The sequence below is a fragment of the Procambarus clarkii genome, chromosome 74 (assembly GCF_040958095.1).
Source record: "Procambarus clarkii isolate CNS0578487 chromosome 74, FALCON_Pclarkii_2.0, whole genome shotgun sequence".
NCBI classification, from domain to species: Eukaryota; Metazoa; Arthropoda; class Malacostraca; order Decapoda; family Cambaridae; genus Procambarus; species Procambarus clarkii.
The window spans coordinates 2,718,697-2,746,196 of record NC_091223.1 but is presented as its reverse complement, the minus strand read 5'-3'; the positions used below and the strand labels follow the sequence as shown (position 1 = coordinate 2,746,196).

Genomic DNA, 27,500 nt, shown 5'->3' with positions numbered 1-27,500 from the left:
TCCTCGCTCTCCTCCTCCTTCCTCCTCGCCCTCCTCCTTCCTCCTCACCATCCTCCTTCCTCGTCCTCCTCCTCTCCCTTCCTCCTCACCATCCTCTTCGTCCTCCTCCTCCTCGCCCTCCTCCTTCCTCCTCACCATCCTCCTCGTACTCCTCCTTCCTCCTCGCCCTCCTCCTCCTACCACCTCGCCTTCCTCCTCGCCCACCTCCTTCCTCTTCCTTCTTCCTCGCCCTCCTCCTCCTTCCTACTCTCCTTCCTCCTTCCTCCTTCCTCCTTTTTAACCTCCTTCCTCCTAGTCCTCCTACTCCTCCTTCCTCCTCGCCCACCTCCTCCTTCCACCTCGCCCTCCTCCTTCCTCCTCCTTCCTCCTCGTCCTACTCCTTCTTCCTCGCCCTCCTCCTCCTTCCTACTCGCCTTTGTCCTTCCTCCTCGCCCTCCACCTATCTCTTCGCCCTCCTCCTTGCCCAACTTCTCCTTCCTCCTCGTTTTACTCTGCCTTCCTTCTCCTCCTTGCCCTCCTCCTCCTTCCTCCTCGCCCTCCTCCTTCCTCCCCCTCCTCCTTTCTGCTCCTCCTCCTTCCTCCTCCACCTCCTCTTTCTCCCTCGCTCTTCTCCTTACTCCTTGCCATCCTCCTCGCCCTCCTGCCTCCTCGCCCTACTCCTCTTTTCTCCTCGCCCTCCTTCTTCCTACTCGCCCTCCTCCTCCTTCCTCCTCGCCCTCCTCCTCCTTCGTCCTCGCTCTCCTCCTCCTTCCTCCTCGTCCTCCTCCTCTTTCTTCCTCCTCACCATCCTCCTCGTCCTCTTCCTTACTCCTCGCCCTCCTCCTTCCTCCTTGCCCTCCTCCTACTCCTTTCTCTTCGCCCTCCTTCTACTTTCTCCTCGCCCTCATCCTCCTTCCTCCTCGCCCTCCTCCTCCTTCCTCCTCGCCCTCCTCCTTCCTCATCACCATCCTCCTTCCTCCTCGTCCTCCTTCTTCCTCTTCACCATCCTCCTCGTCTTCCTCCTCCTCCTTCCTCCTCGCCCTCCTCCTTCCTCCTCACCATCCTCCTTCCTCCTCGTCCTCCTTCCTCCTCGCCCTCCTCCTCCTTCTACCTCGCCTTCCTCCTTCGTCCTCTTTCCTTCTCGTCCTACTCCTTCCTCGCCCTCCTCCTCCTTCCTACTCGCCTTCCTCCTTCCTCCTCGCCCTCCTTCTCCTTCCTCCTTGCCCTCCTCCTCCTATCTCCTCGCCCTCCTCCTTATCCTACTCCTCCTTCCTTCTCCCTCTACTCCTCCTTCCTCCTCCTCGCCCTCCTCCTCCTTCGTCCTCGCTCTCTTCCTCCTTCCTCCTCGCTCTCCTCCTTGCTCCTCACATCCTCCTTCCTCCAAGTCCTCCTTCCTCGTCACCATCCTCCTCGTCCTTCTCCTTCTCGCCCTCCTCCTTCCTCACCATCCTCCTCGTCCTCCTCCTTCCTCCTCGCTCTCCTCCTTCCTCCTCGCCCTCCTCCTTCCTCCTCGTCCTACTCCTTCTTCCAAGCTTTCCTCCTCCTTCCTACTCGCCTTCCTCCTTCCTCCTTGCCCTCCTCTTCCTTCCTCCTTGACCTCCTCTTTCTCCTTCCTCGTTCTGTTCCTTACTCCTCGCCCTCCTCCTCCCTCCTCACCCTATTACTCCTTCTTCCTTGCCCTCTTCTTCATTCCACCTCTCCTTCCTCCTCGCCATCCCCCTCCTTTCTCCTTGCCCTCCTCCTAGTCCTTCCTCCTCGCCCTCCTTCTCCTTCCTCATCGCCCTTCTCCTCCTTCCTCCTCACCTTCCTTCTCCTTCCTATCCCCCTCCTTCCTCCTTGCCCTCCTCCTCCTTCCTCATCGCCCTCCATCTCCTTCCTACTCGCCCTCCTCCTTCCTCCTTGCTCTCCTCCTCCTTCTTCCTCGTCCTCCTTCTTTCTTGCCCTCCTCCTTCCTGCTCACCATCCTCCTTTCTCCTCGTCCTCCTCCTCTCTCCTCACCCTACTTCTTTCTCCTCGCCCTCCTCCTCTTTCCACCTCGCCTTCCTCCTCGCCCTCTTACTTCCTCCTCGTCCTACTCCTTCTTACTCGCCCTCCTCCTCCTCCTCCTTCCTCATCGCCCTCCTTCTCCTTCCTTTTCGCCCTCCTCCTCCTTCCTCCTCGCCCTCCTCCTCCTTCCTCCTCGCCCTCCTCCTCCTTCCACTTCGCCCTCCTCCTTCCTCCTCGTCCTACTCCTTCTTCCTCGCCCTCCCCCTCCTTCCTACTTTCCTTCCTCCTTCCACCTCGCCCTCCTCCTCCTTCCTCCTTACCCTCCTCCTTACTCCTCGCCCTCCTCCTCCTTCCTCCTCACCCTCCTACTTGCCCTACTTCTCCTTCCTCCTTGCTTTACTCCTCCTTCCTTCTCCTCCTCCTTCCTCCTCGCCCTCCTCCTTCCTCCTCGCCCTACACCTCCTTTTTGCTCATCTTCCTTCCTCCTCCCCGTCCTTCATCCTCGCCCTCCTCCTTACTCCTCGCTATCCTCCTCTCCCTCCTCCTGCCTCCTCGCCCTACTCCTCCTTCTTCCTCCACGCCCTCCTCCTCCTTCCTCCTCGCCCTCCTCCTTCCTCCTCACAATCCTCCTTCCTCCTCGTCCTCCTCCTCTTCCTTCCTCCTCACCATCCTCCTTGTCCTCCTCCTCCTCGGCCTCCTCCTTCCTCCTCACCATCCTCCTCGTCCTCCTTATTCCTCCTCGCCCTCCTCCTCCTTCCACCTCGCCTTCCTCCTCGCCCTCCTCCTTCCTCGCCCTCCTCCTCCTTCCTACTCTCATTCCTCCTCGCTCTCCTCCTTCCTCCTCTTTATCCTTCTTCCTCCTAGTCCTTATACTCCTCCTTCCTCCTCGCTCTCCTCCTCCTTCCACCTCGCCCTCCTCCTTCCTCCTCGTCCTACTCCTTCTTCCTCGCCCTCCTCCTCCTTCCTACTCGCCTTTCTCCTTCCTCCTCGCCCTCCTCCTCCTTCTTCCTCCTTGCCCTACTTCTCCTCCCTCCTCGCTCTACTCTTCCTTCCTTCTCCTCCTTGCCCTCCTCCTCCTTCCTCCTCGCCCTCCTCCTTACTCTTTGCCATTCTCCTCGCCCTCCTCCTGCCTCCTCGCCCTACTCCTCCTTTCTCCTCGCCCTCCTCCTGCCTCCTCGCCCTACTCCTCCTTTCTTCTCGCCCTCCTCCTTCTTCCCCCTCCTCCTTCCTCCTCGCCCTCCTCCTTTTTCCTCACCATCTTCCTCGTCCTCCTCCTCTTCCTTCCTCCTCACAATCCTCCACGTCCTCCTCCTCGCCCTCCTCCTTCCATATCACCATCGAGGGCGAGGAGGAAGGAGGAGGAAGTAGGAGGAGGGCGAGGAGGAAGGAGGAGTAGAGCGAGGAGGAAGGAGGAGTAGGACAACGAGGAGGGCGAGGAGGAAAGAGGAGGAGAGCGAGCAGTAAAGAGGAGGGCAAGGAGGAAGGAGGAGGGCGAGGAGGAAGGAGGAAGACGAGCAGGAAGGAGGAGGCGAGGAAGAAGGAGTAGGAAGAGGAGGAAGGCGAGGAAGAAGGAGTAGGAAGAGGAGGAAGGAGGAGGGTGAGGAGGAAGGCAAGGTGGAAGGAGGAGGAGGGCGAGGAGGAAGGAGGAGGACGAGGCGGATGGTGAGGAGGAAGGAGGAGGGCGAGGAGGAAGGAGGAGGAGAGAGAGGACGAAGGAGGAGGAGGGCGAAGAGGAAGGAGGAGGAGGGCGAGGAGGAAGGAGGAGGAGAACGAGGAGGAAGGAGGAGGGCGAGGAAGAAGGAGGAGGAGGGCGAGAAGTAAGGAGAATGGCAAGGAGGAAGGAGGAAGAGAGTGAGGAGGAAAGAGGAGGAGGAGGAGGGCGAGTAAGAAGGAGTAGGACGAGGAGGAAGGAAGAGGGCGAGGAGGAAGGCGAGGTGGAAGGAGGAGGAGGGCGAGGAGAAAGGAGGGTGAGGAGAGAGGAGGAGGATGAGGAGAAAGGACGATGGTGAGGAGGAAGGAGGAGGGCAAGAAAGAAGGAGGGCGAGGAGGATGGTAAGGAGGAAGGAGGAGGAGAGAAAGGAGGAAGGAGGAGGGCGAGGAGGAAGGAGATGGAGGGCGATGAGGAAGGAGGAGGAGGGCAAAGAAAAAGGAGGAGAAGAGGTAGGAGGAGAAGAGCGATGAGGAAGGAGAAGGAGGGCGAGGAGGAAGGAGAGGTGGAATGAGGAAGAGGGCAAGGAAGAAGGAGGAAGAGGGTGAGGAGGAAGGAGGAGGAGGGTGAGGAGGAAGGAGGAGGAGGGTGAGGAGTAAGGATTAGAACGAGGAAGGAGAAAGAGGAGGGCAAGGAGGAAGAGGAGGGCAAGGAGGATGGAAGAAGGCGAGTAGGAAGGAGGAGGAGGGCGTGGAACAAGGAGTAGGACGAGGATGAAGGAGGAGGGCGAGGATGAAGGCGAGGTGGAAGGAGGAGGAGGGCGAGGCGGAAGAAGGACGAGGAGGATGGTGAGGAGGAAGGAGGAGGGCGAAAAGGAGGAGGACGAGGAGGATGGTGAGGAGGAAGGAGGACAAGGGGGACTTGGAGGAAAGAGGATGTTGAGGAGGAAGGAGGATGGCGAGGAGGAGGAAGGAGGAGGAGAGTGAGGACGAAGGAGGAGGGCGAGGAGGAAGGAGTAGTAATGCGAGGAGGGCGAGGAGGAAGGAGGAGCAGGGCGAGGAGGAGGAAGGAGGAGTAGAGGGAGGAGGAAGGAGAAGGAGGGCGAGGAGGAAGGAGGAGGAGGGCGAGGACTAAGGAGGAGGGCAAGGAGAAAGGAGGAAGAGGGCGAGGAGGAAGGCGAGTAGGAAGGAGGAGGAGGGCGAGAAAGAAGGAGTAGGACGAGAAGGAAGGAGGAGGAAGGAGGAAGGCGAGGTGGAAGGAGGAGGAAAGCGAGGAGGAAGGAAGAGAGCGAGGATTAAGGAGGATAGTGAGGAGGAAGGATCAGAAGGGCGAGGAGGATCGAGGAAGGAGAGTAGGAAGGAGGAGGAGGGCAAGGAAGAAGGAGTAGGTCGAGGAGGAAGGAGGAGGGCGAGGAGGAAGGCGAGGTGGAAGGAGGAGGAAGGCGAGGAGGAAGGAGGAGGAGGGCGAGGAGGAAGGAGGAGGGCGAGGAGGAAGGAGGAGGAGGAAGGAGGAGGGCGACGAGAAGGAGGAAGGAGGAGGAGAGCGAGGAGGAAGGAGGAGGAGAGCGAGGAGGAAGGAGGAGTAGGGCAAGGAGGAGGAAGGAGGAGGAGAGCAAGGAGTAAAGAGGAGGGCAAGGAGGAATGATCAGAAGGAGCGAGGAGGATCGACGAAGGAGAGTAGGAAGGAGGAGGAGGGCAAGGAAGAAGGAGTAGGACGAGGAGGAAGGAGGAGGAAGGAGGAGGGCGCGGAGGAAGGCGAGGTGGAAGGAGGAGGAGGGCGAGGAGGAGGGCGAGGAGGAAGGAGGAGGACGAGGAGGATGGTGAGGAGGAAGGAGGAGGGCGAGGAGGAGGAGGATGGTGAGGAGAAAAGACGAGGAGGAGGACGAGTAGGAAGGAGGACGAGTAGGAAGGAGGACGCTGAGGAGGAAGGAGGAGGGCGAGGAGGAAGAAGGAGGAGAGCGAGGACGAAGGAGGAGGAGGGCGAGGAGAAGGAGGAAGGAGGAGTAGAGCGAGGAGAAAGGAGGAGTAGGGCAATGAGGAGGGCGAGGAGGAAGGAGGAGGAGAGCAAGGAGTAAAGAGGAGGGCAAGGAGGAAGGATCAGAAGGGCGAGGAGGATCGAGGAAGGAGAGTAGGAAGGAGGAGGAGGGAAAGGAAGAAGGAGTAGGACAAGGAGGAAGGAGGAGGAAGGAGGAGGGCGAGGAGGAGGAAGGAGGAGGGCGAGGAGGAAGGCGAGGTGGAAGGAGGAGGAGGGCGAGGAGGAAGGAGGAGAACGAGGAGGAGGAGGCCGAGGAGGATGGTGAGGAGGAAGGAGGAGGAGGAGGACGAGGAGGAAGGAGGACGCTGAGGAGGAAGGAGGAAGGCGAGGAGAAAGGAGGAGGAGAGCGAGGACGAAGGAGGAGGGCGAGGAGGAAGGAGGAGTAGGGCGAGGAGGAAGGAGGAGTAGGGCGAGGAGGAAGGAGGAGGAGGAGGGCAAGGAAGAAGGAGAAGGACTAGAAGGAAGGAGGAGGGTGAGGAGGAAGGCGAGGTGGGAGGAGGAGGAGGGCGAGGAGAAAGAAGGATGGTGATAAGAGAGGAGGAAGACGAGGAGAAAGGAGGATGGTGAGGAGGAAGGAGGAAGAAGAGGAGAACAAGGAAGAAGGAGGAGGGCGAGGAGGAGGACAACGAGGAGAAAGGAGGAGGAGGGCGATGAGGAGGAGGAAGGAGGAGTAGAGCGAGGACTAAGGATGAGGAGGGCGCAGAGGAAGGAGGAGTAGGGCGAGGAGGAAGGAGGAGGGCGAGGAGGAAGGAGGAGGAGGGCGATGAGGAGGAGGAAGGAGGAGTAGAGCGAGGAGGAAGGAGGAGTAGGGCAAGGAGGAGAGCGAGGAGGAAGGAGGAGGAGGGCGAGGAGTAAGGAGGAGAGCAAGGAGGAAAGAGGAGGGCGAGGAGGAAGGAGGAGGAGAACGAGGAGGAGGGAGAGGAGGAAGGCGAGGTGGAAGGAGGAAGGAGGAGGAGAGCAAGGAGGAAGGAGGAGGGCGAGGAGGAAGGAGAAGGAGAGCGAGGAGGAAGGAGGAGGAGGAGGGCAAGGAGGAAGGAGGAAAAGAGGAAGGAGGAGAAGGGCGATGAGGAAAGAAAAGGAGGGCGAGGAGATTAGGAGGAGGGCAAGGAGGAAGGAGGAGGAGAGAGAGGAGGAAGGAGAGGTGGAATGAGGAAGAGGGCAAGGGAAAAGGAGAAAGAGTTTGAGGAGGAAGGAGAAGGAGGGCCAGGAGTAAGGAAAAGAACGAGGAGGAAGGAGAAAGAGGAGGGCAAGGAGGAAGGAGGAGGAGGAGGAAGGAGGAAAGCTAGTAGGAAGGAGGAGGGCGAGGAAGATGGAGTAGGACGAGGAGGAAGGAGGAGGAAGGAGAAAGAGGAGGGCAAGGAGGAAGGAGGAGGAGGGCGAGGAGGAAGGAGGAAAGCTAGTAGGAAGGAGGAGGAAGGCGAGGAAGATGGAGTAGGACGAGGAGGAAGGAGGAGGAAGGAGAAAGAGGAGGGCAAGGAGGAAGGAGGAGGAGGGCGAGGAGGAAGGAGGAAGGCAAATAGGAAGGAGGAGGAGGAGGGCGAGGAAGATGGAGTAGGACGAAAAGGAAGGAGGAGGAAGGAGGAAGGCGAGGTAAAAGGAGGAGGGCGAGGAGGAAGGAGGAGGAGGACGAGGAGGAAGGAGGATAGTGACGAGGAAGGAGGAGGGCGAGGAGGAAAGAGGAGGAGGAAGACGAGGAGGATGGTGAGGTGGAAGAAGGAGGGCGAGGAGGAAGGAGGATGGTGAGGAGGAAGAAGAAGGGCGATGAGGAAGGAGAAGGAGAGCGAGGACGAAAGAGGAGGAGGGCGAGGAGGAAGGAGGAGGAGAGCGAGGAGGAAGGAGGAGGAGGGCGAGAAGGAAGAAGAAGGGCGAGGAGAAAGGAGTAGGAGGAGGGCAAGGAGGAAGGAGGAGGGCGAGGAGTAAGGAACAGAACGAGGAGGAAGGAGAATGAGGAGGGCAAGGTGGAAGGAGGAGGGCGAGGAGGAAGGAGGAGGACGAGGAGGATGGTGATATGGAAGGAGGAGGGCGAGGAGGAGGACGTGGAGGATGGTGAGGAGGAAGGAGGAGGGCGAGGAGGGAGGAGGAGAGCGAGGACGAAGGAGGAGGAGGGCGAGGAGGAAGGAGGAGGGGGAAGAAGGAGGAGGGCGAGGAGAAAGGAGGAGTAGGGCGAGGAGGCAGGAGGAGGGCGAGGAGAATGGCAAAGAGTAAAGAGGAGGGCGAGGAGGAGGGCAAGGAGGAGAAGGAAGGAAGAGTAGAGCGAGGAGGAAGGAGAAGTAGGGCAAGGAGGAAGAAGGAGGAGGGCGAGGAGGAAGGAGAAAGGCGAGTAGGAAGGAGGAGGAGGGCGAGGAAGAAGGAGTAGGACGAGGAGGAAGGAGGAGGGCGAGGTGGAAGGAGGAGGAGAGCGAGGAGGGAGGAGGAGTATAAGGACTAGGAGGAAGAAGGATAAAGAGGAGGAAGGAGGAGGGCGAGGAGGAATGAGAGTAGGAAGGAGGAGGAGGGCGAGGAAGGAGGAGGGCGAGAAGGAAGGCGAGGTGGAAGGAGGAGGAGGGCGAGGAGGAAAAAGGAGGACGAGGAGGATGGTGAGGAGGAAGGAGGAGGGCGAGGAGGAGGACAAGGAGGATGGTGAGGAGGAAGGAAGAGGAGGAGGACGAGGAGGAAGGAGGATTATGAGGAGGAAGGAGGAGGGCGAGGAGGAAGGAGGAGGAGGGCGTGGAGGAAGAAGGAGGAGTAGGGCGAGGAGGCAGGAGGAGGGAGAGGAGGATAGCGAGGAGTAAGGAGGAGGGCGAGGATGAAGGACGGGGAGGAGGAAGGAAGATGAGCAAAAAGGAGGTGTAGGGCGAGGAGGAAGGAGGAGGGCGAGGAGGAAGGAGGAGGAGAAGGAAGGAGGAGTAGAGCAAGGAGGAAGGAGAAGTAGGGCAAGGAGGAGGGTGAGGAGGAAGGAGGAGGAGGGCGAGGAGTAAGGAGGAGGGTAAGGAGGAAGGAGGAGGAGGGCGAGGTGGAAGGAGGAAGGAAAGTACGAAGGAGGGGGAGGGCGAGGAAGAAGGAGTAGGACGAGGAGGAAGGAGGAGGGCGAAGTGGAAGGAGGAGGAGGGCGAGGAGGAAGGAGGAGGAGGGCGAGGAGGAAGGAGGAGGAGAAAGAGGAGGAGGGCGAAAAGGAAGGAGGAGGAGGGCGATGAGGAAGGAGGAGGAGGAGGAGGGCGAGTAAGAAGGACTAGGACGAGGAGGAAGTAAGAGGGCGAGGAGGAAGGCGAGGTGGAAAGAGGAGGAGGGCGAGGAGAAAGAAGGAGGGTGAGGAGAGAGGAGGAGGACGAGGAGAAAGGAGGATGGTGAGCAGGAAGGAGGAGGGCAAGAAAGAAGGAGGACGAGTAAGAAGGAGGAAGGAGGAGGAGAGTAAGGAGGAAGGAGGAGGGCGAGGAGGAAGGAGATGGAGGGCGATGAGGAAGGAGGAGGAGGGCAAGGAGGAAGGAGGGGGATAGGAAGGAGAAGGAAGGTGAGGAGGAAGGAGGAGAAGGGCGATGAGGAAGGAGAAGGAGGGCGAGGAGGAAGGACTAGGAGGAGGGCAAGGAGAAAGGAGGGGGACGGCGAGGAGGAAGGAGAGGTGGAATGAAGAAGAGGGCAAGGAAGAAGGAGTAAGAGGGTGAGGAGGGAGGAGGAGGGCGAGTAGGAAGGAGGAGGAGGGCGAGGAAGAAGAAGTAGGACGAGGAGGAAGGAGGAGTAGGAGGACAAGGAGGAAGGAGGATAATGAGGAGGAAGGAGGAGGGCGAAGAGTAAGGAGGAGGAGGAGGACGAGGAGGATGGTGAGGAGGAAAGAGGAGGACGAGGAAGAAGGAGAATGGTGAGAAGGAAGGAGGAGGCCGAGGAGGATGAGGAGGAGAGCGAGGACGAAGGAGGAAGAGGGCGAGGAGGAAGAAGGAGGAAGGCGAGGAAGAAGGAGTAGGACGAGGAGGAAGGAGGAGGAATGAGGAGGGCGAGGTGGAAGGAGGAGGAGGGCGAGGAGAAAGGAGGAAGGCGAGTAGGAAGGAGGAGGAGGGCGAGGAGGAAGGAGGAGTAGGAGGAGGAAGGAGGAGTAGGAGGACAAGGAGGAAGGAGGATAATGAGGAGGAAAGAGGAAGGAGGAGGAGGAGGACGAGGAGGATGGTGAGGATGGAGAAGGAGGAGGACGAGGAGGATGGTGAGGAGGAAGGTGGAGGGCAAGGAAGAAGGAGGACGAGGAGGAAGGAGGATGGTGAGAAGGAAGGAAGAGGGCGAAAAAGAAGGAGCAGAGGAAGGAGGTGGGCGAGGAGGAAGGAGGATGAATTAAGGAGGAGGAAGGAGGAGGCGGAGGAGGAAGAGGGGAGGAGGTCGAGGCAGAGGAGGAAGGAGGATGAGGTAGAGGAGGAAGGAGTAGGTCTAGGAGGAAGGGGGAGGGGGAAGGAGGAGGTGCAAGGAGGAGGACGTCGGGGAGGGGGGAACTAAGTGAAGGAGGAGAAGAGGAGGGGGGAGAATAGCAGGGGTAGAAGTAGTAGAGGGAAAAGGGAGAGGGCGAAGAGGAGGAGTGAGGGAAAGGGGATGAGAAGGAAGTGGAAGAGGAGGGGGTGAGGGTAGGGGGAAGAAGTAAGAGAACAGTTGGCTATGGAGGGGGAGGGGTAAGAGAAGGGCGGAAGAGGAGGGGTAATAGAAGGGGAAAAGGAGGGGTAAGAGAAGGGGAAGAGGAGGGGGGGCAAGAGGTATAATGAGGGGGGAGGGGGTAAGAGAAAGGGGAATGTGAAGGAAGGGAAAGATTAGGGGAAGAGGGGTGGGGTAAGAGAAAGGGAATGAGGAGGAGGAAGGGGAAGAGGAGGGGGGAAATAAGGGATGAGGGAAGAGAGGAAGGAGGGGAGGAGAAGATGGGGAGGGAGTGTAACGTCGGGACCTGTGTGAGGCAAGGAGCTATACACTATAGGCCTACAGAGTTGCCATGACGTGTTAGGGCGCTGGATTATACAGGCATGTCTTGGTAGATGACTATGGTGTGTTCATCTTCATCAAATACAGCAAGAAAAATAAAAAATAATATAATAATGTTTTGCATAACTTTATCTCCGATTTTACTAATGAATTAAATAAATATTATTAAGTGAACACTGTAAGTTGGTGAGGCAGCGACGGTTGTGATGTGGGTCCCAACAGGCGAGGGTCAGTAATAGCCAGCTGACCATCGCCTGGGTGGGACAGTGTTTATACCTGCGCGTAGTGACCGTCACCACCCCACCCCTGTTCTACCCCTTCCTTCTCTTACCCCTCCCCTCTACCCCTTCCTCCTCACCCCCCCTTCTCTTGCCCCTTCTCTCTTCCCCTTCCTCCTCATCCCCCCCCTTCGCTTACCCCTCCACCTGCTCTTCACCTACCTTCTCTTACCCCTCCCCTCTTCCCCTTCCTCCTCATCCTCCCCTTCTCTTGCCCCTCCTCTCTTCCCCTTCCTACTCATCCCCCCTTCTCTTTTCCCTTCCCCTTCTTTTCCCCTTCTTCCTCATCCCCTTCATTTCCCAATCCTCCTCATCCCCCTTCCCTTACCCCCCCCCTCCTCTTCCCCTTTCTTCTCATCCCTCCTTCCCTTGCCCCTCCTCTCTTTCCCTTCCTCCTCATCCCCCTTTCTCTTACTCCTCCCCCCGCCTTACCCACCTTCTCTTACCCCTCCCCCCTCCTCTTCCCCTTCCTTCTCATTCCCTTTCTCTTACTCCTCCTCCTCTTCCCCCTCTTACATGTACTACTCCTCGTCTTCCTCCTTTCTCCTCGGCCTCCTCCTTCCTATTCGTCCTTCTCCTCCCCCTTCCTCCTTGCTCTCCTCCTCGCCCTCCTCCTTCCTCACTCTCCTCCTTCCTCCTCGCCCTCCTCCTTCCTCCTCGCCCTCCTCCTTCCTTCTTGCCCTACTCCTTCCTCCTCGCCCTTCTCCTTCCTCCTCGCTCTCCTCCTCCTCCTCCTTCCTCCTCACCCTTCTCCACCTTCCTCCTCGCCCTCCTCCTTCCTTCCTCCTCCTCCTCCTCGCCCTCCTCCCTCCTTCCTCTTCGTTCTTCCTTCTCGCCCTCCTCCTCCTTCCTCCTCGCTCTCCCTCACCCTCCTCCTCTATCCTTCTCGCCCTCCTCCTTCCTCCTAGCCCTACCCCTTCTTCCTCCTCGCTCTCCTCCTCCTTCCTCCTCGTTCTCCTTCTTCCTCCTCGCTCTCCTCCTCCTTCCTCCTCAACCTCTCCCTTCTTCCTCCTCGCCCTCCTCCTTCCTCATCCTCGCGCTCCTCCTCGACCTCCTTTCTCCTCGACCTCATCCTCTTACCTGCAATTCTTCCTTCTTCCTCTCCTCCTCCTCCTCCTTGCGCACCTCCTTCCTCCTCGACCTCCTATTCCTTCCTTTTCGTCCTCCTCCTCCTCGCTCTCTTCCTTCTTCCTCGCCCTCTTCCTTCTTCGTCCTCCTCCTTCTTCATCCTTCTCGCCCTCCTCCTCCTTCTTCCTTCTTCCTCCATCCTTCCTCCTCGCCCTCCTCCTCCTCTTCTTCCTCCTTGCTCTTCCTTGCCCACCTTCTTCCTCCTCTCCCTCCCGGACCTATTATTCTTTCCTCCTCGCCCTCTTCCTCCTTCCTCGCCTCCTCCTCTTTCCTCCTCCTTTCTCCTCGCCCTTCTCCTTCCTCCTCGACCTCCTATTCCTTCTTTCTCGCCCTTCTCCTCGCTCTCCTCCTTCTTCCTCCTTCCTCCTCGCTCTCCTTCGTCCTTGCTCGCCTCCTCCTCCTCCTTCCTCTTCGCCCTCCTACTCCTCCTTTCTCCTCGTCCTCCTCCTCCTTCCTCGTCGCCCTCCTGCTCCTCGCTCTCCTCCTTGCCCTCCTTCCTCGACCTCCTAATCCTTCTCACCCACTTCCCTCCTCCTCGCCCTCCTCACTCCCCCTCCTTCCTTCTCGTCCTCCTCCTCCTCCTTCCTTATCGCCCTCCTTCTTACTCCTCTTAAGCCTCATCCTTCTCCCTCCTCCCCCTCCTTCTTCCTCGCTTTCCTCCTCTTTCCACCTCGTCTTCCTCCTTGCTCTCCTCCTCCTTCCTCCTCGCCCTACTCTTCCTTCCTCCTTCTTCTTCCTCGCCCTCTTCCTACTCGCTCTCCTCCTCTTTCCTCCTTCCTCGCCTCCTCCTCTTTCCTTTTCGCCCTCCTACTCCTTCTTCCTCCTCCTCCTCCCTCCTCCTTCCTCGTCGCCCTCCTGCTCCTCGCTCTCCTCCTTCCCCTCCTTATTCCTCGACCTCCTCCTCCTTCCTCCTCGCCCTCCTTCCTTCTCGCCCTCCTCCTTCCCCTTCCCTTCTCGCCCTCCTCCTTACTCCTCACCCGTCTCCTCCTCTCCCTACTCCTCGGTCTCCTCCTTCCTACTCGCCCTCCTCCTTCCTCCTCGCCCTACTCCTTCTTCCTTCCTCTTCGCCCTCCTCCTCCTTCCTCCTTGCTCTCCTCCTTCTTCCTCCTCCTCTTTCCTCCTCGCCCTCCTTCCTCCTCGCCCTACTCCTCCTCGCCCTCCTTCCTCCTTGACTTCATCCTCTTACCTGGAATTCTTTCTCCCTCCTCCTCGACCTCTTCCTAAAAAAAAAAAAAATGATGAATTAACCTTTATTATGTTTCTTTTTACTAAATGTTGAAATATACTTTTATATTTCTACATTTATATAAATAACAGCAATAAAAAACTACGGTTATGAAACATTTAAAGTTTCCACAAGGTTTCAATTTTTTTTTAGCCAACGGTTCGTGCAATACGTTTTAGAAACTTATTTACATCCACACAAAATTACGCATCTAATGCGTGAAAACAAACGTTGCCCCTACTTTCCAACACTTTCCAGATACGTTGTGGCAACCTAAAATTGTTTCCTGGGTGTTACGGCCCTCTCGGGTCGCAACTGGGTTCTTACTGTGATGTTGTTAGAGGAAGGGTATCTGGCCCCAAGCCAGTAGTGGCTTTCAAGGGATGTGATCCGTGACGCAAGTAAATTAAAAGGGGAAGGGAAAGAAAGGCAAAAACTTAAGATTATAATTAACACCTTCACCAATAAATGTATATAAGAAGATTACACGGGGGGGGGGGGTATAAACACTGCACAGGGGTATTATCTACACTGTCGTCTTCTTCTGAAGACTCTGGATCTTCTCGGTGCCAAGTTCTCGGTGCTCTCGTGGCCTCACGACGAATCCTTCGAAAAGCTGAGTCTACCCCGGCCACAGGCCAGCCAAAACACAGTTCCACTGGGGGCACCGCCGTGGAGGCCGTCAACCACAAGTCCAGCAGACAGCTGGCAGGTTCCGAATCAGCAACGCTGGTAGGCCACTCCACGAGCGATATTTTTAGGGTAGCGCCCTAGTCAGGAGCCTCGTGTGATACTACAGATCACTCTCCTTTCCACAATACCCCAGTGGCTAAGCGTCTCCACCAGTCAGTCCCGGGTATGACAATCCTTCAACTGCCGTTTCACAGGCAGGGTAACACCACAGTGTTCATCCGGGAGGCGACTCACAGCTGCTGCAGCAAAACACTTGGTGTCGAGACGGCTGCCTTGGGTAGACTGACTCAACTCCCATTACAGCAGTCCCAGGTCGACTCTGTAATCAGACACGTCATCAGTAACAGGGACACACAAAAGCACCTCACTTACAGGCTCAGACACAAACGCCCGAGGTATCCACTCCATAGATGGCATTGTAGTCTGAGCTCCACCTCACCAGAGGTCAGCAGCGGCTGTGTTGTGAGCTGAACAGGACTGGAAACTGGCCCTCGTGGCCAGTACACCTCGTCCTCTCCAGGTGTCGTCGTCCATTTGGAGGGGGTTTCGGGAGCTGACCCACAGATGGCGCGGTCGTCACTGCTCCAGGCTCGGACGCTGGATTCAAGTCCGTAACACTGGGCTATACCCCAGGAAACAATTTTAGGTTTCCTTTACTTTAAAAACTTATTTAAAAACAAAAAGATCATAATAAAGGTTAATTCACAATTTTATTCATTTTTTTAAGAAGAGGTCGAGGAGGAGGAGGTCAAAGCAGAGGAGGAAGGAGGATGAGGTCGAGGAGGAAGTTAAAGAGGACGTTGAGGATGAGGAGAGCGAGGAGGAAGGAGGAGTAGGGCGAGGAGGAAGGAGGAGGAGGGCGAGGAGGAAGGAGGAGGAGGAAGAAGAGTTGGAAGGAGGAGGCCGAGGAGGAAGGAGGGGGAGGGTGAGGAGAAAGAAGGAGGGCGAGGAGGAAGACGAGGAGGAAGGAGGAGGAGAGAGAGGAGGAAGGAGGAGGTCGAGGTGGAAGGAGGAGGGCGAGAAAGAAGGAATAATAGGTCGAGGAGGAGGGAGAGGAGGAAGGAGGTGGAGGACGAAGGAGGAAGGAGGAGGGCGAGGAGGAAGGAAAGAAGGTGGAGGGCAAGGAGGAAGGAGAAGGACGAGAGCAAGGGAAGGAGGAAGAGGTCGAGGAAGAATGAGGAGAGCGAGGAGGACAAGAAGGAAGAAATAGGAGGTCTAGGAGGAAGGAGGTGGGCGAGGAGGAAGGAGGAGGAGGAGGAAGAAAGAAGAATTCCAGGTAAAAGGATGAGGTCGAGGAGAAAGGAGGAGGAGAGCGAGGAGGAAGGAGGTAGGAGGAGGAGAGTGAGGAAGAAGGAGGAAAAGTAGGGCGAGGAGGGAGAGGGAGGAGGTGGAAGAGGAGTAAGGAGGAGGGCGAGAAGGAAGGAGGAGGAGGACGAGAAGGAATAGAGGAGAGAGAAGAGAGAGAGAGAGAGAGAGAGAGAGAGAGAGAGAGAGAGAGAGAGAGAGAGAGAGAGAGAGAGAGAGAGAGAGAGAGAGAGAGAGAGAGAGAGAGAGAGAGAGAGAGAGAGAGAGAGAGAGAGAGAAGAGAGAAGAGAGGAGAGAGGAGAGAGGAGAGAGAGAGAGAGAGAGAGAGAGAGAGAGAGAGAGAGAGAGAGAGAGAAGAGAGGAGAGAGGAGAGAGGAGAGAGAGAGAAGAGAGGAGAGAAGAGAGGAGAGAGAGAGAAGAGAGGAGAGAATAGAGGAGAGAGAGAGAAGAGAGGAGAGAGGAGAGGAGAGAGAGAGAAGAGAGGAGAGAAGAGAGGAGAGGAGAGAGAGAGATCGAGAGAGAGAGAGAGAGAGTAGAAAAGAGAGTGAGAGAGAGAAGAGGAGAGAGTGAGAGAAGAAGAAGAGACATGCAGATAGGTAATGCAAGAGAGAGAGAAGAGGAAGAGAGAGGGAGAGAGAAGAGTGTGAAAAGAAGAAAGAGAGAACAAGAAAAATAGAGACAGAACAAGAAGAGAGTGAGACAGAGAAGAAGAGAGGAGGGGAACGGAGAGACGGGAGGCTGTACGGCGGAGAGTGGCGGCTGTGGCGGACAGTGGCGGCGGTGGTGGAGTGGCGGCGGGCGGACAGTGGCGGCTGTGGCGGATAGTGGCGGCGGGCGGACAGTGGCGGCTGTGGCGGATAGTGGCGGCGGGCGGACAGTGGCGGCTGTGGCGGACAGTGGCGGCGGGCGGACAGTGGCGGCTGTGGCGGACAGTGGTGGCGGTGGCGGATAGTGGCGGCGGTGGCGGACAGTGGTGGCGGGCGGTAGTGGTGGGTGGTGGTGGGCGGTGGCGGGGGGCGGCGGCTGTGATGGGTGGTGGCGGCTGTGTTGGGTGGTGGCGGCTTGCGGTGGCGGCTGTGGCAACGGGCGGTGACGGCTGATGGCGGGCGGTGGTGGCGGCTGGTGGCAGCTGGTGGCGGCTGTGGCGGGTGGTGCTGGCGTGCGGTGGCGGCTGGTGGCGGGCGGTGGCGGCTGGTGGTGGCGGGCGGTGGCAGCTGGTGGCGGCTGGTGGTGGCGGCTGGTGGCGGCTGGTGGCGGCTGGTGGAGGCTGTGGCGGCTGGTGGTGGCGGGCGGTGGCAGCTGGTGGCGGCTGGTGGTGGCGGCTGGTGGCGGCTGGTGGCGGTGGCCGCTGGTGGCGGTGGCAGCTGATGGCGGCTGGTGGTGGCGGTGATGGCGGCTGGTGGTGGTGGTGGCGGCTGGTGGTGGCGGGCGGTGGCGGCTGGTGGCGGGCGGTGGCAGCTGGTGGTGGCGGCTGGTGGCGAGTGGTGGTGGCGGCTGGTGGTGGCGGTGGCGGCTGGTGGCTGTGGCAGCTGATGGCGGCTGGTGGTGGCGGTGATGGCGGCTGGTGGTGGTGGTGGCGGCTGGTGGTGGCAAGTGGCGGCTGGTGGTGATGAGTAGTATAAAGCATGCCATAGAGGGGCCGTTTTGCTTTTTTCGACGGCCCCTCTATGGCATACCCGTTTTTAGTTACCCCGGTGAGATTTGACGGCCCCTCTATGGCGTACCCGTTTTTAGTTACCCCGGTGAGATTTGACGGCCCCTCTATGGCATATCCGTTTTTTGTTACCCCATCGCCCCTTGCACAGCCATCGCTAATGGTTAATGACGTCACCAGGTAGCCGCTCAATGTCCTTGCACAGGTACAATCAATAGGATTAAAAGGTCCTGACTCGGCGTACCCGTTTTCAGTTACCTCTGGTAGTGATAGCTACCAGATAGGCTGGCGTTTATCTATATGAATAATTCTGAAAATTTCTTCCGTGTTTTGTCTAGCAAAACCTTTCTTGAATGTCGAAATTCTGTTGGAGAGAGTAATGCGAACTGTATCCCCGACAGCTAGTAGAGAACTAAGACCTGCTTTAGGTTTGTCCTTACTTTTATACATGAGATTGAACTGTTTCTTTATATCTTGTGGACGAGATAAAACATGAACGTCAACTGGAGTCCGACCACCTAACCCTCGGTGGGGTGTTGTGTTATAAGCCTTTACGATATCAGGCAATATGGGCAGATATCTCGAGGTATTTTGCGCAGTCATATATTTATAAATCTTGGTTTTCATGGTACGTATAAAGCGTTCGGCAATAGCGGCTTTTGTTTCTTGAGAAAATACGCTATATAGTTTAATATTTTTAGCTGCAAGCATTCGTTGCATATGAGAATTATAAAATTCACCTCCTCGATCTGTATTTATTTTACGTATTCCTTGGAAATATGAGGATTCCAATATGTTTTTCAGAGCTTTACTCAGTCTGTCCATCTTTGCGTTTCAGAGGTGCGACTTGCGCATACCGCGAAAAAATATCGACACAGACGAGAATGTATTTAATATCATCATTGTGTTTGGCCAATAATCCCATTTCTGCTAAATCACAAGCTAAATATATACGGGGTTTAGGACTCAGCACCTTTCTTCGTTGAAATTTGCGAGGTTTTAATGCGTGCAATGTGTAAGCTTTAGACGATTTCAAGTATTCTTTGACATCTGATAAAGTTATATCTGGCTTTATGGTTTTAGCTGCTTTATACAACCTATTGACCCCCCCCTAACCCTCCTGAGGATGTGGGGTTATAATAAATTTTATCTAATACGTGATCCATCTTCTAATAAAGTGATATCGGATTGTATGGTTTTAGCTGTTTTATACATCCGATATACCAACCCCCCTAACCTCCCCTTGTGGTTGTTGTTGTTGTTGTGGGGAACACATCCTATACACCCCACCCCCTAACCTTCCCTTGTGGTTGTTGTTGTTGTGGGGGACACATCCTATACACCTAACCTCCCCTTGTGGTTGTTGTTGTGGAATACATCCTATACACCCCACCCCCCTAACCTTCCCTTGTGGTTGTGATTGTTGTGGGGGACACATCCTATACACCCCCCCCCTAACCACCCCTTGTGGTTGTTGTTTTTCATCTAGTACGTTCACCATTGGTATACAATTTCGTATGGATGCTCACCAACAATATTGCTACGGAAGGTGATGCGTTCAGGGTTTTTACTCCTAAATCCACCAATAAATACCCATAAGGTTTACTGATGGCTTTCTTGTAGATATCCAAAAGCTTTTTAGAATCTTGTTTTCCAAATAACTGCCGCCCTAAAGTCTCAGTTTGAGCTAAATCTCTAGATTTCACTAATATGAAATGGGAGGCGTTTAAACTGATACTTCTAGCATATTTCCCAGAGAAAAATATATTTTGGGTAATTAATATACACGAAATAGTAAGATGTCTGCCTTTAGTGAAGATATCAGACACAATTTTGGAATTGGCAGATTCGATGAACAAGTCATCGATAATAATTAAAATAGGTGAATCGTCTGTACGTTCATCTAAAGGGTTAATAATTTTAGGTTGAGCTATTATTTTCTTGTTAATTACTGGATCGTCTAGCAATGCTTTGTAACTGCCCCCACATATAATAATACTGGAGAATTTCAGATGGTATTTTTGTACGAGTTTAGTGCACAAATAAGATTTTCCGCCATTAGAAAATCCTGCAATGATTATTCTGCTAGGTTCATTGAAAATATCGAGTTGTTCTTCAGTGATAGGTGAACTATCCATGACTCGTGTTGGGTTTGTACTGACATAAGTATGATAAGGTTATTATATTTAAACATGGGAGGTTTCATAAAAAACATCAAAGTATACATTTCATATTTTTTTATTTTTTGCATAGAACATTTTCAAAACATAGGTTAGGGGGGCACGGTTTTATGAAAACATCAAAGTATACATTTCACAATTTTTATTTTTTATATACAACAGAACATTTTCAACATAGATATACAACAGAACATTTTTAAACATAGGTTAGGGGAGACTGCATTTTCAGAACATCAGTAATGAGTCAGGGGCCCCCGCAATTTTTCAAACATCAGTGACAGGTTAGGGGAGGTAGCAATTTTCAAACATCAATGACAGGTTAGGGGAGGTAGCCATTTTTTCAAACCCAAAGATAGGTTAGGGAAGGTTGCAAATTTTCCATAGCTAATTTCTTCAGTCACTAATTGTGAGGATACGTCTTGTTCACCAGTGCATCGCGTTTTCCCCACATGTTGAATATGGGATGGAATCCACGTCTTGCAGGACGTGCAGCAGCAGGTGCAGGTACATCATCCTCATTCTCTTCTTCATGAATTTCTGCTCGAGGTATATCGGGGTGTCCATACGCCAAAGACTGTGTAGGACTCAGTACATAACGTTTATCGTCAAAGGCTGACAATCCACGTTTTGTAGTGAGACAGGTACACATACGACCTTTAACATTCCTAATAGATCTAGATTGGCACCTCTGCCCAATATTTAACTCTAAAACACTTTGGAAAGCTGCATGAGTGAGTTTAGACTGATGATAAGTGGGAATTCCTTTACAACGACAGATCTGAACCTGATCTTGAGTAAGAATTGAGTACATTTTAGGCTTCAATGCAATGAGTTCCTTGATAATTTTGGCTCCAACTTCCGATTTTAACAAACCCAGTTGACCTTTGCGAGAGTCATCGAAATAGGGATTTTCAGGAGGGAAATTGCTGAAATCCATATGCTGAGATAAAGGCAGTTTATTTAATTCCTCAAAAGCATTTGGACAGGTCAATTCAATCAAATACGAATCTGTATCCGTATACAGCAATCTAGCGTTATCTCCATAATGAACTTTGACCGTATTATACCAAAAATCATATAGGATCCTCTTAGCTATTTGCAAGATCTGGAACCCCAGATAGGTTGGTGTATTGACTTTAAGTGATTCTTTCTTAACCGTGCAAATGACTCTGTCTTCACTTAACAAAATGCTCCGTTTGAAGAACGGATTGCGTGCATGCTTTTGGAATTTGTCTCGTGATGTAACTAAATAATGCTGATCGCCATCTTTACTCACATTTGTCAAACTCTTGCCGTAAATTGCATTTGATACCAGCTTGAAAGCTTTACGAATCTGTATCCGTATACAGCAATCTAGCGTTATCTCCATAATGAACTTTGACCGTATTATACCAAAAATCATACAGGATCCTCTTAGCTATTTGCAAGATCTGGAACCCCAGATAGGTTGGTGTATTGACTTTAAGTGATTCTTTCTTAACCGTGCAAATGACTCTGTCTTCACTTAACAAAATGCTCCGTTTGAAGAACGGATTGCGTGCATGCTTTTGGAATTTGTCTCGTGATGTAACTAAATAATGCTGATCGCCATCTTTACTCACATTTGTCAAACTCTTGCCGTAAATTGCATTTGATACCAGCTTGAAAGCTTTACCCTTAATGGCGCAAGGTGTATTTGCATGTTCACGAGCATTTGTTTCGACAAATTCCTTAAGGTACTTGCTTTGTTGGAATTCATAAACTGCATTTACCTTAGCTACTTCCAATCCCAATTTCATCAGCATTTGAAGCAAATCTAAACTCACCAAGTAATCTTTTTGAGGGAGATGTGAGGCAATTAATTTATTGTTTTTCTTAGGGAGTTTGCGATCTTCGGTATTTAAAATGTGTTTGCTATAATCGGACAGAAGATCAGTAGACATATTAGCATGCGACAGGGTTAAAGGTAAGTCATCGGTGTATCGAGCCACCTCAGGTGCGATATGCTTGGTATCACACATGACCCAATACCCCTTATCCCCATCACACGCAATATTTTCCAATCCCCTGTTGGAGCCAATCATTGCATTCGGCAGCAGATAATTTGCGGATCCCGCCTTGAGGAAGCAGTTCTGTCATACAGGTGGCGTATAAGCCATTAAAATCTAAATACAGAATATATTTATCAGTGCTAGAAGAATCAGCACCCGTATGCTCATTTTGTACACTTGTGTGCTGCCGCACAACAGAGGTAAATCCGTCTCTTAGATTTCTACGCAATACATCGTACAAATGGGGATCAGAAATAGAGTCCAAGACAACTTGACTCTTAAACAAGAAAGCGTCCCATGCAAAACTAGATAACGAGACATAGTGTGTAATGTCTAACTTGTACAGCTCAAGCATAGTCTTGCGCCATACAGTAAACACATCACACAATAGTCCAGTATGTACTTTCAAATAGACCTTTAAGTAATCCCCAATGGTCTTGCATTCCGCTAATCTGAAGACTTCTTTAGCCTGTGTATAATCGGTCTTGCTTATGGCCTCGTGCTTTAAACTATTGTAGAAGGCTTCGGGAGGAGGAAGAGCCGGTTCATTTAATTTCTCCAAAGATGAAATATAGTCATAACAGAAGACCTGTTTGCCTGTCTTTAATAAATGGTGGGCGGCTACAGGGACGTCATCTAGCATAACTGAGGTGTAAGTGGTGGGTTTACCTTCCTTGATATGTTCTTTAGCTAGTTTTTCCAGCCCACCATTTAGTAAAACCAGACTATCCATAAACCGAAGTTTACCGATATCCACTTTCATGAACTTAAATCCATCTTTGGAGGCAATATCAATTTTGCGGTTAGGGACGTTAGACAATTCATTTAAAATTACTCCGAGGTCATAAGCAGCAAGATCTGCCCCACTTGCTCCAAAGTATTTTGTGCAAACCGTAAGTATCATTATTATTATTATTATTATTATATTATTATTATAACCTGTGTAATTTGTTCACCAGTGTTAGTAGGCATTTTTTGTGCGTGTTATATAGATAGTTGATTTCTAATTATCAACTGTGGTAATTAATGTCAATAATCGAATAAATTAAAATTATTTCCATTATTTATTTTAAACTATAATTTGCAGGATACGATCCTGAAGCATGTCCATTTTGCTTATGTTTGGAAGAGGAGGAGAACGACATGCGGTCTTCTAGCAGTTCTGATTCAGAGGTTTTAGAAGCTTCGCTACCTCAAAGCGTTTAATATGAAAGTAAGTTTCGTATTTTCCTACCATTATTCTCTATTTTTTTACCAGTTGCGGTGTAATAAATATAACATTAACATCAGCCATTAATAGTAACATAAAATTATATAATTTTTAGGCTCACCAACTCAGCAGTTAGTGGCGGAAGAGGATTATCTTCGTGGAGGAGGAGGAAAAGGAGGTGAAGAGTCCAGCACCAGCCAAGCTCGCACACCAACGCCAGAAAATAATGACAACAGGGAAAGTTCTAATTGTAAGTAACATCCACAATAATTATTATTATCAGCATATTTCAATAACAACATTTTTATTATTATTAAAGTCCCTATATATTTAATTTTATTTATTGGAATCATTATTCTTCTCACTTATAGATTCGCAACTGAAGGACAGTGATGACTCCCTGCATCTAGTTTTGGAAGCAGATTCTGATATGGAAGCCAGCCAGCCTATCGCTAATTCTCCGCCACCACCTCAGGAACAGCAGCAGCAGCAGGTAGATGTTTTGATTCCTCCTCAACCCCAAGTGCTTGAAGTGATCAATAATTTCAATGGGGGTACATACGTCATTCATATAGCATCCCAGATCTTGCCCAAGGAGATCCTGCCCATTATTTAACTATATATCGCGATTATTTTATTCGGCAAATAGAATCCTTGTTTGATGCAGTTCACCCCAATTTCCCTCCTGCTCTTTTAATTTACCCCGATTTTTCTTTTAATTTACACAGCTTAATCAAGAAAATGAACCTGATTTTGAGGGAGAGTTACCTATAAGGGCCGAGCAGCGCACTGTATCTAGGCATGAGGCCAGTGTTGTCGTAGATCAATTGCTGAATTGCTGAATTGGATAATAAACTAGAAGAGTTCCTTGCCGAGACTGAAGGTTCGAGTCTAGGTATACAGAGCATTTCTGGTTTTTATATCAATTCTATAGCAGTTCAACATCCTATCCGTCTAGGAGAATACGTGCCTTATCCAGATAGATTGCGCAGTTCGAGACATGTTTTCAACCCAAAAGGGGAGCAAAATATATGTTTGATCCAATGTTTAGCCGCATACATATGCCTTGCTCAGGAGATGACATTACACAACATTGGCAGGCGCTCCAAGTCTTCTAGGTGGTGTCTTAGATTCGTCCGTTTGAGTGAGGATATTGAAATACCTATAACGTATGATAACATTAATAATGCCAGTGTAATGCCAATGCCTGCCAATGTTGTGTAATGTCATCTCCTGAGCAAGGCATATGTATGCGGCTAAACATTGGATCAAACATATATTTTGCTCCCCTTTTGGGTTGAAAACATGTCTCGAACTGCGCAATCTATCTGGATAAGGCACGTATTCTCCTAGACGGATAGGATGTTGAACTGCTATAGAATTGATATAAAAACCAGAAATGCTCTGTATACCTAGACTCGAACCTTCAGTCTCGGCAAGGAACTCTTCTAGTTTATTATCCAATTCAGCAATTCAGCAATTGATCTACGACAACACTGGCCTCATGCCTAGATACAGTGCGCTGCTCGGCCCTTATAGGTAACTCTCCCTCAAAATCAGGTTCATTTTCTTGATTAAGCTGTGTAAATTAAAAGAAAAATCGGGGTAAATTAAAAGAGCAGGAGGGAAATTGGGGTGAACTGCATCAAACAAGGATTCTATTTGCCGAATAAAATAATCGCGATATATAGTTAAATAATGGGCAGGATCTCCTTGGGCAAGATCTGGGATGCTATATGAATGACGTATGTACCCCCATTGAAATTATTGATCACTTCAAGCACTTGGGGTTGAGGAGGAATCAAAACATCTACCTGCTGCTGCTGCTGTTCCTGAGGTGGTGGCGGAGAATTAGCGATAGGCTGGCTGGCTTCCATATCAGAATCTGCTTCCAAAACTAGATGCAGGGAGTCATCACTGTCCTTCAGTTGCGAATCTATAAGTGAGAAGAATAATGATTCCAATAAATAAAATTAAATATATAGGGACTTTAATAATAATAAAAATGTTGTTATTGAAATATGCTGATAATAATAATTATTGTGGATGTTACTTACAATTAGAACTTTCCCTGTTGTCATTATTTTCTGGCGTTGGTGTGCGAGCTTGGCTGGTGCTGGACTCTTCACCTCCTTTTCCTCCTCCTCCACGAAGATAATCCTCTTCCGCCACTAACTGCTGAGTTGGTGAGCCTAAAAATTATATAATTTTATGTTACTATTAATGGCTGATGTTAATGTTATATTTATTACACCGCAACTGGTAAAAAAATAGAGAATAATGGTAGGAAAATACGAAACTTACTTTCATATTAAACGCTTTGAGGTAGCGAAGCTTCTAAAACCTCTGAATCAGAACTGCTAGAAGACCGCATGTCGTTCTCCTCCTCTTCCAAACATAAGCAAAATGGACATGCTTCAGGATCGTATCCTGCAAATTATAGTTTAAAATAAATAATGGAAATAATTTTAATTTATTCGATTATTGACATTAATTACCACAGTTGATAATTAGAAATCAACTATCTATATAACACGCACAAAAAATGCCTACTAACACTGGTGAACAAATTACACAGGTTATAATAATAATATAATAATAATAATAATAATAATACTTACGGTTTGCACAAAATACTTTGGAGCAAGTGGGGCAGATCTTGCTGCTTATGACCTCGGAGTAATTTTAAATGAATTGTCTAACGTCCCTAACCGCAAAATTGATATTGCCTCCAAAGATGGATTTAAGTTCATGAAAGTGGATATCGGTAAACTTCGGTTTATGGATAGTCTGGTTTTACTAAATGGTGGGCTGGAAAAACTAGCTAAAGAACATATCAAGGAAGGTAAACCCACCACTTACACCTCAGTTATGCTAGATGACGTCCCTGTAGCCGCCCAACATTTATTAAAGACAGGCAAACAGGTCTTCTGTTATGACTATATTTCATCTTTGGAGAAATTAAATGAACCGGCTCTTCCTCCTCCCGAAGCCTTCTACAATAGTTTAAAGCACGAGGCCATAAGCAAGACCGATTATACACAGGCTAAAGAAGTCTTCAGATTAGCGGAATGCAAGACCATTGGGGATTACTTAAAGGTCTATTTGAAAGTACATACTGGACTATTGTGTGATGTGTTTACTGTATGGCGCAAGACTATGCTTGAGCTGTACAAGTTAGACATTACACACTATGTCTCGTTATCTAGTTTTGCATGGGACGCTTTCTTGTTTAAGAGTCAAGTTGTCTTGGACTCTATTTCTGATCCCCATTTGTACGATGTATTGCGTAGAAATCTAAGAGACGGATTTACCTCTGTTGTGCGGCAGCACACAAGTGTACAAAATGAGCATACGGGTGCTGATCCTTCTAGCACTGATAAATATATTCTGTATTTAGATTTTAATGGCTTATATGCCACCTGTATGACAGAACTGCTTCCTCAAGGCGGGATCCGCAAATTATCTGCTGCCGAATGCAATGATTGGCTCCAACAGGGATTGGAAAATATTGCGTGTGATGGGGATAAGGGGTATTGGGTCATGTGTGATACCAAGCATATCGCACCTGAGGTGGCTCGATACACCGATGACTTACCTTTAACCCTGTCGCATGCTAATATGTCTACTGATCTTCTGTCCGATTATAGCAAACACATTTTAAATACCGAAGATCGCAAACTCCCTAAGAAAAACAATAAATTAATTGCCTCACATCTCCCTCAAAAAGATTACTTGGTGAGTTTAGATTTGCTTCAAATGCTGATGAAATTGGGATTGGAAGTAGCTAAGGTAAATGCAGTTTATGAATTCCAACAAAGCAAGTACCTTAAGGAATTTGTCGAAACAAATGCTCGTGAACATGCAAATACACCTTGCGCCATTAAGGGTAAAGCTTTCAAGCTGGTATCAAATGCAATTTACGGCAAGAGTTTGACAAATGTGAGTAAAGATGGCGATCAGCATTATTTAGTTACATCACGAGACAAATTCCAAAAGCATGCACGCAATCCGTTCTTCAAACGGAGCATTTGTTAAGTGAAGACAGAGTCATTTGCACTGTTAAGAAAGAATCACTTAAAGTCAATACACCAACCTATCTGGGGTTCCAGATCTTGCAAATAGCTAAGAGGATCCTATATGATTTTTGGTATAATACGGTCAAAGTTCATTATGGAGATAACGCTAGATTGCTGTATACGGATACAGATTCGTATTTGATTGAATTGACCTGTCCAAATGCTTTTGAGGAATTAAATAAACTGCCTTTATCTCAGCATATGGATTTCAGCAATTTCCCTCCTGAAAATCCCTATTTCGATGACTCTCGCAAAGGTCAACTGGGTTTGTTAAAATCGGAAGTTGGAGCCAAAATTATCAAGGAACTCATTGCATTGAAGCCTAAAATGTACTCAATTCTTACTCAAGATCAGGTTCAGATCTGTCGTTGTAAAGGAATTCCCACTTATCATCAGTCTAAACTCACTCATGCAGCTTTCCAAAGTGTTTTAGAGTTAAATATTGGGCAGAGGTTCCAATCTAGATCTATTAGGAATGTTAAAGGTCGTATGTGTACCTGTCTCACTACAAAACGTGGATTGTCAGCCTTTGACGATAAACGTTATGTACTGAGTCCTACACAGTCTTTGGCGTATGGACACCCCGATATACCTCGAGCAGAAATTCATGAAGAAGAGAATGAGGATGATGTACCTGCACCTGCTGCTGCACGTCCTGCAAGACGTGGATTCCATCCCATATTCAACATGTGGGGAAAACGCGATGCACTGGTGAACAAGACGTATCCTCACAATTAGTGACTGAAGAAATTAGCTATGGAAAATTTGCAACCTTCCCTAACCCTTCTTTGGGTTTGAAAAAATGGCTACCTCCCCTAACCTGTCATTGATGTTTGAAAATTGCTACCTCCCCTAACCTGTCACTGATGTTTGAAAAATTGCGGGGGCCCCTGACTCATTACTGATGTTCTGAAAATGCAGTCTCCCCTAACCTATGTTTAAAAATGTTCTGTTGTATATCTATGTTGAAAATGTTCTGTTGTATATAAAAAATAAAAATTGTGAAATGTATACTTTGATGTTTTCATAAAACCGTGCCCCCCTAACCTATGTTTTGAAAATGTTCTATGCAAAAAATAAAAAAATGAAATGTATACTTTGATGTTTTTTATGAAACCTCCCATGTTTAAATATAATAACCTTATCAT

The 27,500-nt window shown here is 50.8% G+C and overlaps 1 long non-coding RNA gene across 1 annotated transcript in view; it reads left to right on the top strand.

The window, feature by feature from the left end:
• The window catches only part of LOC138356771 (uncharacterized), a 149,900-nt gene that overhangs the window by 13,097 nt on the left and 109,303 nt on the right, over window positions 1-27,500 (top strand). The window lies entirely within an intron of this gene.